This window comes from Rhinopithecus bieti, unplaced genomic scaffold, assembly GCF_001698545.2.
Source record: "Rhinopithecus bieti isolate Rb0 unplaced genomic scaffold, ASM169854v2 scaffold_10612, whole genome shotgun sequence".
NCBI classification, from domain to species: Eukaryota; Metazoa; Chordata; class Mammalia; order Primates; family Cercopithecidae; genus Rhinopithecus; species Rhinopithecus bieti.
The window spans coordinates 2,889,092-2,904,557 of record NW_016806990.1 but is presented as its reverse complement, the minus strand read 5'-3'; the positions used below and the strand labels follow the sequence as shown (position 1 = coordinate 2,904,557).

At 38.1% G+C, this 15,466-nt stretch overlaps 1 long non-coding RNA gene across 1 annotated transcript in view; it reads left to right on the top strand.

Moving 5' to 3' along the window:
• The first annotated feature begins 9,839 nt into the window (after positions 1-9,839).
• The window catches only part of LOC108534345 (uncharacterized), a 43,161-nt gene continuing 37,534 nt past the window's right edge, over positions 9,840-15,466 (top strand). The window contains exon 1 of the long non-coding RNA XR_001886948.1: positions 9,840-9,933. This is a non-coding gene — a long non-coding RNA (uncharacterized LOC108534345). The remainder of the gene's footprint in view (positions 9,934-15,466) is intronic.

Genomic DNA, 15,466 nt, shown 5'->3' with positions numbered 1-15,466 from the left:
TTCGTCTTAAATCTTGCTTTCCTCTTCCAGGAAAAGATCCATTCCTTCCTTTTGGGCTGCATCAGACATTTTTAATAAAATATGAGATTTTCTTTTAACAGTACTTACTCTTAATTGGAGTAATTTTAACAAGCTCAAGTTGTGTGCTTGGTTAATGACAGTAGCATCTGATTAAATGGATGTAATTTACACCCCACACATGCCTACCTTCCCATACATACTTATTTTTTAAACCCTCCTTTAAAGACAGTGTATTTGACTTTAAGGGATGTATTCAGTCATTACATGCTTTTTCATCACATGCTGCATTTAGTGTTTTCCATTTAGAAGACAGATCTGAAACACTAGCCTTATCATTCTTGGGTCTGCAATTGAAGTATAAAATCTTGCCAGGGTTGCAGCCATTAAAATAAAACAGTCTTGGAAATTAAGCACTAATTTCCCCTTCAAATGGCCATTTCTGGTTTTTTCTTTCTAATTACCACTGTAATGAAGTGGCCAGTATTATGGTAGGAAGTGATTTCAAAGGCAGCAATCTCTTATTATGAATTATAGGAGTTATTTTCCACCCTAATGGGAGTCGGCCTTAGTTATAGAAAATGCATGTGCAAACTCCATCTCTGCTGAGACTAAAATAGTTTTGAAATAACAAATCATACTCAGTTCAGAGAGAGAGCAGGCTTTCAAGCATTTCACTAAAGCAAAGATGAAGAGGAAACCCATTATATTTTCACTACAGGATCATTTCTGACCACTCTGTTGCTCTCTGTAGTAGACTTTCAGCATATTAAAACACTGCTATATTAATAACATCTGATAAGGACAATTTGTATCAAGATAGATATGAGGAAAGGCACTTAGAAAACCATAAAGCACTCTAAATGTATTACTTTTTGTTAAGCCATTAACCTGACCACAGGGACTCCTATGGGTCCTGCAGTCCACTCTGTTTCTAATATGGGCAGTTGCCTTTTGTGTTTCCTATCAACGTGAGGTTTGACCTAAATATCTTGCTTTCATTTGTTGAAAAGGAAACTCTCTTTTAACTTTGATCATATCCCATGTGGACTTTCAATTTTTCTATGTCCCTTTGAAATTCTTTCCTGTCAAATGATTATAATGTGCCACTGCTTCTTGCCTGTGAGTTGGCGCACAGGTAACACCACAATCATGCACCAAGCTTTTAGCAGCTTTGTTAAGTGGGTATTGTAATTGTTTAGTCCGAAATAAGTAGTGATAAGCATTCCCCCCGTGCTTTGGTGTCAGTGCTATCAAATTTAAATGGGAAGGGGTTCTAGAGGTGAGTTGTTATCCATCTGAAAAAGCCATGCTGGGGTCTGTAATTTAAACCACTGGGTTTTTTTCTGATGGCAAAATAGAAAAGATGATCATGCTGATCATTTCAATTGCCTACATTGTATATCAGATTATTTTTTCTTCTCATACGTAGGAGAATGATAACTTCTTACTCTGATGTCAACAGTAGCAATTTAGTAATAGACAAGAGAAATCAATTTCCCTCATGGGCATTTCTGGGTCTAAGTTTGGACCCACATGTGTTTCCTGGGAGTCTTTCTTCATCCTGTAACTTTGGTTGACCAATGATGTATTCACTGTAGGTTAATGGCAGTAGAAAATGCAAACTGGATCTTGAGGAAAAAAAGGATTACCAACTTTAAAAATTCAATCTGTGAACACTTTCTGACTATGCAGAATAACTCATGTTTCATGAAGACATTCTTTCTTCATTTTAAAACAAATAGAAGTCTGCCTAAAAAGGTGACGGAAACTTTGGCTCAAAATACAATGATTACTGTCAGTGTTGAAAAACTATACAGACTGTCTATGTTGAAAAACTATATAATCCCAGCACTTTGGGAGGCTGAGGTGGCCAGATCACTTGAGGTCAGGAGTTCAAGTCCAGCCTGGCCAACATGGCGAAACCCCCTCTCCACTAAAGTCCAAAAAAAAAAAAAAAAAATTAGCTGGGCATGGTGGTGCACACCTGTAATCCCAGCTATTTGGGAGGCTGAGGCAGGAGGATTGCTTGAACCCAGGAGGCAGAGGTTGCAGTGGGTTGAGATTGTGCCACTGCACTCCAGCCTGGGTGACAGAATGAGACTCTGTCTCCAAAAATAAAAAACAAAAACTATACAGATAGTAAAAAGATGAGAGTGGCCATGGGCTGGGTGGGGTGGGGAAGGGAAAGGGAGGATGGCTAGGCAAAGCACAGGTGAGACTATTCTGTGTGATACTACACTAGCAGATAGATACATGACATTATATATGTGTCAAAACCTGTAGAAGTATAACTAAGAGTGAACCTGAAAGTAAACTATGGACCAGAGTTAATAATATATTGATATTGGTACATTAGTTGTAACAAATGTACCACACTAGTGATAGATGTTAATAATAGAGAAACTATATATGGGGTGGGAATGGGATGCATATATGGAACTGGACTCAATTTTTCTGTAAATCTTAAACTCTACTAATAAAAACTCTCTTAATTATTTTATTAAAAAGAAGGGGATGAAAACACCTACACAGCAGGAAAGGAATACCTCGTTCTCTTAATGGAGATATGGGTGTAAACCCTCAGCCCCAAAACTTGCCCCAAAATGGTATGAGTTATTCATAAAATTGAAAACCTTGCACATATGACTAGACCTAAAACAATAAGTTTTTTGAAGTTTTACAATTCCTATATTCGTCTGGATTATATCATAAAAATAAAGTAGAAAACGGAGAAAGCCGTTCCCTGTTCACCTAGGTATTTTAATAAATGTTAGATGTTCTCCTTAAAAATGATTTGCTTGGTCATTGTGAAAAATTCAGAGAGTAAAACGTGAAAATAAAAGAAAATCATTTTAAATATTAAAAGATATACAAATCCATAATGACAAGGACATTAAAGGCAAAGATCTAACAAACCAGCAGTAAGAGGTTGGGCGGAGTGAGCAGCTTAGGCATATAATTGCAGACGATTAACAGCAAAGGGTGTTTAGATAGCTGCAGGTAGTTTGGTGCAGCTGAAACTCAGATTTCAATTAGGGTTCGGTTGCAGATGGAAGCAGGGGGGCGTTGGAGTTTGCATTTGGTTCTTTGGGAGTACGCAGCTATTGTAAGGCCTTTGGCTGGAAATAACATGTTTCAGAGGTATCCCTCAGGAATAAGGACAGGGACAAAGCTGAGGGGGACTAGTGAGGAGATTAACTAGAACAAGGCAGATTACACTGGATGAGGGTTGTACTGAAGGGATATCCAGAGGAGAAGACTTAGAGAGAATGATGGCAGAACAATAAGCCTAGATGGATACTCGGATGTGAAGAGGAAAAGCACTTGAGCCTGACTCCCAGCTCATTTATGATGATATTAAATTTATGACACTGGAAATTTAGGGGAGGGTGGGCAGATGGAAAGGGCAGAGAGCGGAGTATAGGGAAGGCAGCGAAATTCAACTGGGGCATGTTGAGATTGAGTTCTCTGTAGTCATTCAGACAGAACTCTCCACTAAGAAGAAATGGAATCTATGGTTCTGCAGGTCAGAATGGTCTGTACCAGAGATGAAGTCATCAGTCTACAGATGGTCATGGAATTGAGTGAAAGCAGTCATCCAGAGCCAGGCAGTGTCACAGCCCCAACATCAGAAGGTGGTCGAATAGTGGTTTGGTAAGAAGAATTTACACTGACCATATAGGACTGAAAAAGGAAAGGTTTATTAGGTAGAAAGAATGCTGTCGCAGAGTGCAGCTGCAGCGGGGCACCTCAGCAAGAGAGCACCGAGTGCAACACAGTGGATTCTTCCTCAGGGGTATTTATGGACCTTAAAGTGGGAGCTGAAGGTAATTTGGACCATATTAGCAACGTAAGTCATGATAAATAATTACATTTGTAGACATTTTTGTGCTTAATGTCAGCCAGGTTTGCACAATGGGTTTCGTTTCGGCATGCATTTTGGAGATGTATAGAAATTCTAGTTACTTATAAATGTATAAGTAAATAAATAAAATAAATTTATAAGTAACCAGAATTTGTGAGTAACTTCTATCTGGTACGCAAGAAGCTTCGTACCAGATGCCAGCTTTAGATAATAGGCAAGTCTAATTGATACAGGAGATAGAAATTATTTAGGCAGATAGTAAGGACAACAGAGTCCTTGGCGGAATTTCCCTTTTAACAAAAAGCAGCCCCGAAATTATTTCTTTTCTAACAAAGAGCAGCCTGAAAAATGGAGCTGCAGACATAAATAAGCAAGCTGGAAACTTGCACTGGCGCATGCCGGCAGCTGAGCCAATAGAAAAGGGCTACCTGAGGGCCAGGCAAGTTCAACATGGAGGCTCCGTCTTCCCTTTCTTCCTCACCACGTGTACAGTAAAGAACCAGGCAACATGGCGCCAGCCGGGTAGCGAGCCTATCTGCATAATAAAAGATTAGGGCGGGGCAGCCAGCTTCTTCCTGTGCTATGCATTTGAGACACCTGGTCCGACCAATCTTTCGTGTCTTATGTAAATCAGACACTGTCCCCTCAAGCTCCTCCATAAAACCTGCATTCCACTGCGGAAGCCACAACCCGTTTTCTCTGGGACTCACTGCACAGAGACCTCTTATCTTTCTTTCGCCTATTAAACTTCTGCTCTTAATCGCCCGCTTTGTGTGCCCACATCCTAGTTCTCCATGGCCATAAGACAACGAATCTCTGGTATGTACCCCAGACAAGGAAACCGCTTCATAATTACTTCTAAATTCCTCAGATAAGGAGTTTTGTCTTCGGGTGGGCTGCTTGATGGTCACCAGGTGATCTTTGGTCTCCTCACTGAGGAGGCGTCACATACACTGGGAAGAAAGGAGACCGAAGGACAGAACTCTGGGAAACACAGCCTCCAATGGGCAAGCAGAGGGAGATGATCCTCCAAGGGGCTTAAAGAGAACTGGAAAGAGAGAGCTAGGAGGCTGCTGCCATGGAAGGCAAGAGAAAGGAGTTTTATGTTCTGGTGAACAATGTTACTAAGTATTTTCCTTCTTCATTTCTAGCGTATTTTAAAAAATCGTAAGAGAAGATGAAATCAGGTGTCATATATCTTCTATCTTTGAAATATTAAAAATGTGGCTGAGTTAAATCAATCTAATGATAATGGAGTGCCAAGTAAGAATTAATTTACAGATTGTTGTGTTCAACTTCTCAGCACTAGAGTCTAGAGAAGAAATACTGCTGGCATCTCCTGGTGTGATTTACCACACCATCATGGCTTATACATTTGTGAACTTTTGAGAGAAAAATTAAAGCAATATAATCTGCACTCACCTTAGAGTCAGAGGACCTGAGTTTAAAGTATTCCTGTCACTTACCAGTTGTGGACAAATCATTTAACCTCTCTGAGGTCCTATTAGGAGATGGCAAATTCTGGAAATTAAATATGTTGGATGTAACATTTTAATAATTCAATTCGTATTCCTCAACTCTTTTGTATTCATTGCATACTTCCAAATATTAGAAAGTTTGATGGCATTCTGGAGATTAGCTAGTATTTTCTTTTAGCATGAGGCAGAGGCAGCACACAGGTGCCCCTGAGATCATAGAAGTTCTTCCCCGCTTGGTGAAGATTCTGTTGCAAGTGTATGCAGAGGTCACATGTCTGAGAAACCCTTAACTATGCCCATTTTAAGTATAATAATTGGTGTGCAACTTAGCATTTTAGTTAGATCCTAGATTTTTTTAATTGAAATTTCCCCAAAATCATTATCTATAGGATTGTTGAATGTTTACTTCAACATGTTGACAGAATGTTTACAGAAACATATACAAACAAAACATAAACAGGTTTTCTGACATATAGTAGAAACATAACAATGGTCTTCCTCTCCCCCATCAATCCCAGTCTGTTAATGTCTCACTGCAGCTGGAAGGTGACCTCCACATTATATCCTAAACCTGTGTAATAAATAATAGTAGATGTCTAAAGCCCATCACAACAGCAAATAGGGTGGCACATAGCACATTGTCCTCTCGAAATTTCCACGTTAGGGGACCCTGGCAGACCATTTGTTACCTTAGTTATTTGGAAGGGGGAGAAAGATAATTTGATTCTTAGAAAGGATCAACCTGAAAGCAAAGTACATATCCCTTGACACACCAAACTGGAACTTTGGTTTTTATTGTGTTTTTCTTTTTAGACAGATTTATTGAGATATAGGCATAATTTAGTAAAATCACTCTTTTTCACATAAAATTCTATGGATTTTGACAAACACACACAGCAGTACAGCCTCTTCACTACATACAGCCTCTTCACTACAAAGGACTGAGTACTGTAAGATCTTTGTGCCTTTGTAATCAACCTTTCTATCCAATCAGCTCCTGGAAACCAATGATATGGTTTCTGCCTCTGTAGTTTTGCCTTTTCCAGAATGTCATATAAAATAGAATCAAAGAGTGTGTCTGGCCTTCGAGCTGGCTTCTTTCATTTAGCATAAGGCATTTGAAATTCATCCGTATCACATCATGTGTCAGTGGCATATCCCTTTTCATTGCTGAGTAGTATTTCATTGTACAAATGTATCACAGTTTATCATTCTGCCTGTTGATGAACATTTGGGGTGTTTCCAATTTTGGTAATTACAAATAAAGTTGCTATAAACATTTATAAGTAGGTTTTTATGTGAACATGTTTCATTTCCCTTAAATACCTAGGAGCGGGAGTTTCATGTCATATGTTTCACGTTATCAGAAGCTTCCAAACTGTTTTCCTGAGTGGCATTCCCTTCAACCCTGTGGGAGAGTTCCGGTTGCTCAGCATCCTTACCAACACTTGATATTATAAAGTTTTTATGTCTTAGCCATTCTGATAGGTATGCAATGGTATCATCTCATTGATGTTTTCATATGAATTTCCCTAATAAATGTGATGTTGAGTATTTTTCATGTGTTTATTGTCCATCCGTATATCTTTTTTGGTAAAGTCTTTGTTCAAATTCTTACCTATTTGTTGTTTCCTCGTTATTGATTTTTAGTCATTCTTGATATATTCTACATGCAAGTTTTTTTTATCAGATACATATTTTGCAAATATTTTTACAAATATTTTCCAAATATTGTCTCCCAGTGCATGGCTTTTCATTTTCATAAGCATGTTCTTCAAAAGCAGCTTTTAATTTTAATTTTGATGTAGTCTAGTTTATCATGTTTTCTTTTGTAGATCATGATTTTATCATCTCCAAGAAATATTTTACCCAAGACCATGAAGTTTTCATCTATGTTTTCTTCTAGAATTGTTTTTTAGAAGACAATTCTAATCATCGAATAATTTATAAATTGTTTAACTTTTACATTTAGGTCTGTTACACTTGTTGAGCTAATGTTTCCATATAATATGAAGTATAGGTCAAAGTTCATTATTTTGCATATGGATATTCAATTGTTCCAGCATCATTTGTTTCAAAAACATTCCTTTCTCACTAAATTGTCCCTGCATTTTGGTAAAAATCAATTGACTATTCATGCATGGGTCTACTTCTGAACTGCCTGCTCTGTTTCATTCATCTCCGTGTCTGTCATTTTATCATCACTGCACTGTCTGGTAATTGTAGCTTTATAATAAGTCTTAAAATCAGGTAGTGTGAGACCTTCCCTTTTGTTCTGCTTTTTTAAGATTGTTTAGGCTATTCTAGTTCCTTTGTCTTGTACAATTTAGAATCAGCTTGTCAACTTCTTTTTAAAAATTGCTTCTGAGATTTTGCTTGGGATGGAGTTGAAATTATAGACCTCTCTATATATGATTATAGATTAATGAGAATTGACATCTTAATATTAAATTTGCCAATCCATGAATATTGTATAAATATTCATTTATTTAGGTCTTCTTTGATTTCTTTCATCAATATATTGTTGAATACATTGATTCAACAATATTCCAGCATATATATCTTGCACATGTTGTCAGATTTATATCTAAGTATTTCATGTTTTGAAGGTTATTATAAATTGTACTTTTTGAAATGTTAATTTCCGATTGTTCATTGCTGGTATGTAGAAATACAATTGATTTTTCTATATTGATTGGAGTTTGAATTTCAGTTGCAAGTTTCCTCCTAGACATTATATATACTAGAACAGTGATCTTCCAACATGATTGATCTTCAAAATGGCCTGGAGAATCATAAATGTACAAATAAATAGATTCCCAGACCTCATCTCCCACAGGTTCTTATTTCATAGTTCCTGGGATAGGCCTAGCTAGGAATTTGTATTTAAAAAGCTTCCTTGGGTAGTTCTGTCTTTGGTGAGGTTTGAGAATCACTGTTAAGCATTTGTGGAAATCAGTTATTTAATAAATAAGGCAGATATGGCAAGTGACGTAATTCATTTCTTGTACTGACACTACAACCTATACTCATTAGGCATTTCCAGTTGGATTTCTGATGATGGATTTGTAGTGATATACGTGTTCTGAAACTTAACCCGTCCTTTTTAGCCAGTGGCACATATTTGTTGGAAATTGTGCCATATTACTAACTGGGGTTAGAAGCTCATTAAAATTCAGTCTATGGTCACACTTGGCCAGATTTTCATAATAATGAGCATACTATGTAGTATTGCTTTGGGGAGGGACAAATAAAAGGACACTGGCTGGAAAAAAAATGTAATAAAAATTTGGTTAAATTCTAGAGTGGTCTGCCAAGATGAAGAATGTGATAAAGGGATTGTTGAGTACAAGTGCTACAAAGTCACCTTTAAATAGTTTTGGTGGGGGCTGGTCGGGGGGCGAGCAAGGTAGGAGGCAAATTTATTACCAGGGTATTGCAGTATCTCTTAGAAGAACCTAAGAGCAGTAATTCCAGATTAGCCTCCCAGGGGACCAGAAGAAAGACAAAGACAGCCATTAGGATTCCAGAAAGATCCTGTGTTCCTTCTGTTCCTATGAGTGCTTCTTGCTTCTCTCTTATTTTCTTTCCTGCAAAGTGGCTTTCTCTGCTCCCTTTTAATCAAGAATGTCCCGAAATGAGACCCCAACTTTGAAGCCTACATGACCCCAGAAGTCACACAGATGTGCAACTCACCAAGAAGCTCAGAATAGGAGAATTGATCTTATTCGTATTAAGGAACCACCCATTGATAATATTGACTGATGAGGGCTATGGTAAATGATCTTCAGAGAAAGAAAAGGATTCTCTGAGAAAGATTCACTAAGGCATGCAATTTGATTGACACCTGCCATAAATGGATGCCATGTTTGGAATCTCTCCTCTAAAGTATGAATGATAGCCATATAGTGATAATTACATATAGTGATATTTGTAATTGGTAATTACAAATAAAGTTGCTATAAACATTTATAAGTAGGTTTTTATGTGAACATGTTTCATTTCCCTTAAATACCTAGGAGCAGGATTTTCATGTCATATGTTTCACTTTATCAGAAGCTTCCAAACTGTTTTCCTGAGTGGCATTCCCTTCAACCCTGTGGGAGGGTTCCGGTCTTTTTATCTGTGATAACAACATGGCATGTCCCACGTAAGTGAACATATTTTGAATTGTCTAATAAACTAAAAACAGCATTTGCTAAATAAAATTCTAATGCTGGTAAAGAAAACATTCTATCCTGAACGCATAAAACTTGAATTTAGTCTATCCTTTTTAACATGAACATTACAGAAACAGTATTGGGGTAATTAAAACTAAACTACTTCTAAATAAACAAGCTAACTACATAATGGCACCATGGAAATAAGGCCATTTACTTGGATTTTATACTATGTTTTTCTTCTTCACTACTTCTCAGAGTGTAGTGGTTTCCAGATTGTACTCGAGAGTTTAATCAAGTTGTGCATAAGTGTTGACATTACACAGCTACCTGCATCGCAGAGAAGATTTCCATGTGTTATACAGAAGTGTTGTAGAAACATTGGACCCAGCGTATACATTCTCCAGAAGTAAGTCCTAGAGTCATAGAAATCAGGCTGTTAAAATGCAGTCTTATAGTGATCTATACCTCACTTTATAGAAGAGGAAAATCAGGGCTCTGGAGATTATGCAAACTGTCTAGGTCTCACTCTGAGTTACTGGCAGGACTGGCCTGGGATTTCTGATTCTCAGCTGAGCTGCCTTCTGTGAAACACGTTTTCCCACTTGAAAGCTCAAGACAGAGAAAATAATAAAAGTGAGCTTTTTAACGCCAAGCCTGTTGTTCTTCCTGAAGAAACAAGTCTGAACAGCGTTTCTCAGGTCTCACCTTGCTTCTGATTCCCACATCTAGCTGTATCTCTCTTTTATTACACTTCTCCGTCTGGGAGACCCAGCTTAGATTTCATATCCGCTGCTTTATTAGAATGCTACTTTATCTCCAAAGACTATTTCTGTGTTGCTGATAGTTTTATAAATGCACCTGGGGTTTACAAGTGATACCTGGTGTAAGGATTTATGTGACTAAAACTATTTAGGTGTAAATACAGCAGCAAAAGAAAATGTCTTAGACTTCTAATAATGCAAGTTGTGGTTTAGCTCTTCTCAGAGTTGACATTGATGAGCGAATGAACTGAATGGTTCCCCCATACCTCACCCGCAAAATATATATGTTGAAGCCCTAACTTCTACTACCTAGAGATAGGTGGGGTCTGGGAGAAGGTGATAAAGGTTAAATGAGGTCGTAAGAATGTGGACTTAATTTGATAGGATTGTTGTCCTTGTAAGAAGAGAAAGAGACATCGGAGAGCTTTCTCCCTCTCCACGTGCACACAGAGAAAGCCCATGTGAAGATCCAAAAAGAAAGTATCCCAGGAAGAGAGCGCTCCCAGAAACCAACCCTGGCACCTTGATCTTGGACTTCCATCCTTCAGAACTGTGAAAAAATAAATGTTTTTTGGTTTAGCCACCCAGGCTTTAGCCACCACAGTATTCCGTTATGGCAACCTGAGCAGACTGATAGAATGAGCAGGACTGTACAGTGTATTGTAAAAATGTTTTCTAAACTCACATGCAAGGTGCCTCTAATGAGACAGTTAACAAACATATCTCCAGAACTGATATGTATCTTTTAAAGTTTATCGTTGTTCTCCAGCATCAGCACTTTTAAACATTATTAGAGTGTAATATCTGTATTTGCATGTGCTTCCTTCTGCCATAACACTTATTGCCAGATTTTTCTAACAACCTAGAACAAATTGAACATGTTTATGTTTACCTCTTGTATTTATTTCAGAAATACCATTTACTAACACTTTCCTATGCCACCGCGTTTTGTATTATTTTTTCCAACTATTTCTTTGGAGATTTCATAAAATATTGTGACATCTCAACTGCTTTTTCTAAATTCTTTTTTTTTCTGTGACCGAGTCTTGCTCTGTCACCTAGGCTAGAGTGCAGTGGTGTGATCTTGGCTTACTGCATGCAACCTCCACTTCCTGGGTTCAAGCGATTCTCGTGCCTCAGCGTCCTGAGTAGTTGAGATTACAGGCATGCACTACCATGCCGGTTTTTGTATTTTTAGTGGAGACAGGGTTACACCATGTTGGCCAGATTGGTTTCGAACTCCTGGCCTCAAGCTGCCCACCTGCCTCAGCCTCCCAAAGTGCTGGGATTGCAGGTGTGAGCTGTCGCACCCAGCCATGCTTTTTCTAAATACTTAAGTACTATGTTTTTTAAAAAATTTATAAATTTTACATTATATACACTTTTAGGCAGTTTAGATTATTTTCATTTTACCTTAATCATTAAGATACCCTGAAATAAGTTTCTGTCTGTTTCATAAGCCTATTAAAGAGATTCTAATGTCTCATCTTTCATCATATTCAGACCCCACTCCTATGTTGTAAGAGGACACATATTGACAATATTTATGTACTTATTCCTGAAGTATATAAAATCTCTAAAACAAGTATATTTCATTTTCACCAATAAATCCTGATGTAATAAAGAAATTTGCCACTAGTTACATTATCCATCCCCAGGGCATTTGCATAGAAAAGCTTTAAGGGCATTTTACAGGCTGGTAAACTGAATGGCAAGATGGTGTGAATTTATTTTCAGAATCATGCTGTAGGGTCACAATGAAATATTCCATTCCTAGTTTCTCTTGTACATTTCCATTTTCCATTACCTTATTGTTAAAAGCCATCCAAAATATTCTTGATTGATTGAAATCCAGAAAGGAAGACAATGTTCATGGACTTTTCACAGTTATAAAGCAACTCTCTAAGATTTTTTAATCTGTAAGTAGAGACTTAAAAAAAAAATTTAAGTACCAGTTACAATGTTCAGATTTACTTTAGTACAAGTTATTTTATATAACGAATTTAAACACATCAGAAATTGGGACAAAACCCATTATTTGAGAAAGATTGTCATTCATTGAGCTTATTAAGGACATAACCTTAATTTTCTGCCTGTCATCATTTAGTGATGTTTGCTAAATCAGAGAGCATGACTTTGATTGCCCCCATTCACACAATCTGGTGTGATTATTTTGACCGCATATCATCATGTACGTGAGACTCACACCAAATGAGTCTGTCTCTCTCACACACACACAAAATCAGAAGAAGAACACAAACCTACACTGATGTCGCCTTACCTCCCAGGTCAAATCCAAACTTCTTGTGAAGGACAAGTAAAGCCTTCTCTTACCTCCTCTCACCCCCCGCCCCTTTTATTTTCCTCCACGGAAGCTTGTGCTCCAACCAGACCCTCTTCCTTCTTGCTGTTCTTTGAGTGTGATATCTGTCCCATGTTGCTTTCAGAGTAAAATCAGAATTCCTTAGTATGATTTGCCAGTTGCTCCCCAGCCTCACCCCTGCCTGTGTCTCCAACCTCATCATTCCCTGTTCCCTGGCACACAAACCTCCCTCCAGCCAAACTGAGGCACTGGAGAAGTGTGTCTCTTCTCTTTCCTCCTCACCCTCACCGTATGATTCCCTCTGCACAGAACGGCCTTCCCTCCTGCTTGCTCTGGCTAATCTCTTCTTGTTTAACATTCCTCTCAGGTGCATAAGTTTTTGTTGTCCTCTTACTTTTCCTCCGCTGTGTCATGCAGCCTTCCTCTGAGGTCAATTAGCATGCCATGTTTAGTTCTAGTAGGGCATTTGTTGCACCGTATGTGTGACCTTTAACTCTAGAACAGGGACCGTGTCTTTTATCTAAGTGATGAAGATGAGTGGAAAGATGCATGTTTATTGAACTCATACCAATAATGTGCCTTCATTTATAATTTTTCCTCTCGCCTCAAATCCTTTTGTCAAAGCATCCCAATCTTTCTTTTTAATAAAAATCTCACTCAACCTTTATCTCTCTATAAACCCCTTTCCCTTCTCTCTTTCCCCAGAGCAAGTGATTTGTACTTTTATTTATTATCTGGAAGTCGTTTATAGCCAAATCAGACTAGAACATTTTCTAGATAGAAGTTGCATCTTTGTACTTCTGCAGTCTCATGCCAGGCATGTAGAGAGTTTCTAATACTCATTGATTAATTTGCTTGAATGGGGAATAAAATGCTCTGGAAATAAAGCAAAAGGTTGACTCCTTCAAAAGAATAATGACCTGTACAGGGTCATGGCACCATTTTAAAATAAAATAATTCCCTTTGTTTAGTAGAAGCACTATCATCATCATCATCATCATCATCATTATTTTCCAAATAAAACACATCTATCCTGAAGCTAAGAAAAGCAATAAGACTAGTGACATGCTTTGAGCGCATTTATTAGTCAGAACACTGTTCTATTACATGCTCAAGTCTTTAATATGCATGAAACAATATTCTCTGATGCAACAGATGATTAAAGAAATATATTAAAGCATTCATTTTGAATGAAAATACATGGACAAGGTAATTCCCAAGGCTCAGAGCAACTACAGGGAGGAATATAAGCTGAAGTAGGTCATTTCTCCCCAGAGAAATTCTATGGAGATTGCTTTCAATTTTGGGTTTTAAATCTAAGAAGTTGCTATATAGAGAGCTGAAAAATAAGGTTTCTGGCTTGTTCATATGCAAGCTCTGGGTTTTCCCTTTTTTACACGGGTGAAGAAGGATGATGAAAGGGCCTTTTCTTTTCGCTTCTATGAAGACCACTCATTGACGACATCATCGCAGGGCTGGTTTATTATCAGCGCTCCAGGAGCCTCCTATCTGCCATGCAAGACTCTACTAGCTAGCTAGTGTCCTTGGCTAAGCCTCTCGACCTTTCTGGTTTTTTAATTGACAAATAAAATTGTATATATTTGTCATATACAACATGACATTTTGAAATATGTATGTATACTCTGTGGAATGGCTAAGTCAAGCTAAATCACATATGCATTACTTTACATACTTAGCATTTTCTGTGGTCAGAACATTTAAATCCACTCTCTCAGCAATTTCTAAGAGAACAATCCATTGTTACTAACTATAGTCACCATGTCAGCCTCTTGACCTTTCTTTCTTTTTTTTTTTTTNGAAGGATGATGAAAGGGCCTTTTCTTTTCGCTTCTATGAAGACCACTCATTGACGACATCATCGCAGGGCTGGTTTATTATCAGCGCTCCAGGAGCCTCCTATCTGCCATGCAAGACTCTACTAGCTAGCTAGTGTCCTTGGCTAAGCCTCTCGACCTTTCTGGTTTTTTAATTGACAAATAAAAATTGTATATATTTGTCATATACAACATGACATTTTGAAATATGTATGTATACTCTGTGGAATGGCTAAGTCAAGCTAAATCACATATGCATTACTTTACATACTTAGCATTTTCTGTGGTCAGAACATTTAAATCCACTCTCTCAGCAATTTCTAAGAGAACAAACCCATGTTTTAAATATTGTCCCCATGTCGACCCCTTTTCCCTTTTTTTTTTTTTTTTTTTTTTTTTTTTTGAGACGGAGTCTCGCTCTGTCACCCAGGCTGGAGTGCAGTGGCCGGATCTCAGTCACTGCAAGCTCCGCCTCCCGGGTTTACGCCATTCTCCTGCCTCAGCCTCCCGAGTAGCTGGGACTACAGGCTCCCGCCACCTCGCCCGGCTAGTTTTTTGTAATTTTAGTAGAGACGGGGTTTCACCGTGTTAGCCAGGATGGTCTCGATCTCCTGACCTCGTGATCCGCCCGTCTCGGCCTCCCAAAGTGCTGGGATTACAGGCTTGAGCCACCGCGCCCGGCCTCTTGACCTTTCTGAACCTCAGATTTTCTCTTTCATGTAGGAACAATAACATATTTTCTTATTTCACATTGAAGTAGAGCTGGGAGCTCGAATAAGATGAGTTAAAAATTTTCAAAGCAAATTCAAAGGCAAGATATTACGATTCATTTATTCCCACAGTTTGGGATACTGCAAATTGAACTTATACGCAGAACATCTGTAATATATCATGAGACCAGTGCCAATATATGTTCAATGCAGGCTGAATGCAAAATCAGCTTTGCTTATCTAGAGGCAGAAGTATCTTCATACGCTAGCTGGCAGCCTTGGCTGGGAATATGAAGTCCCGAGTCATATT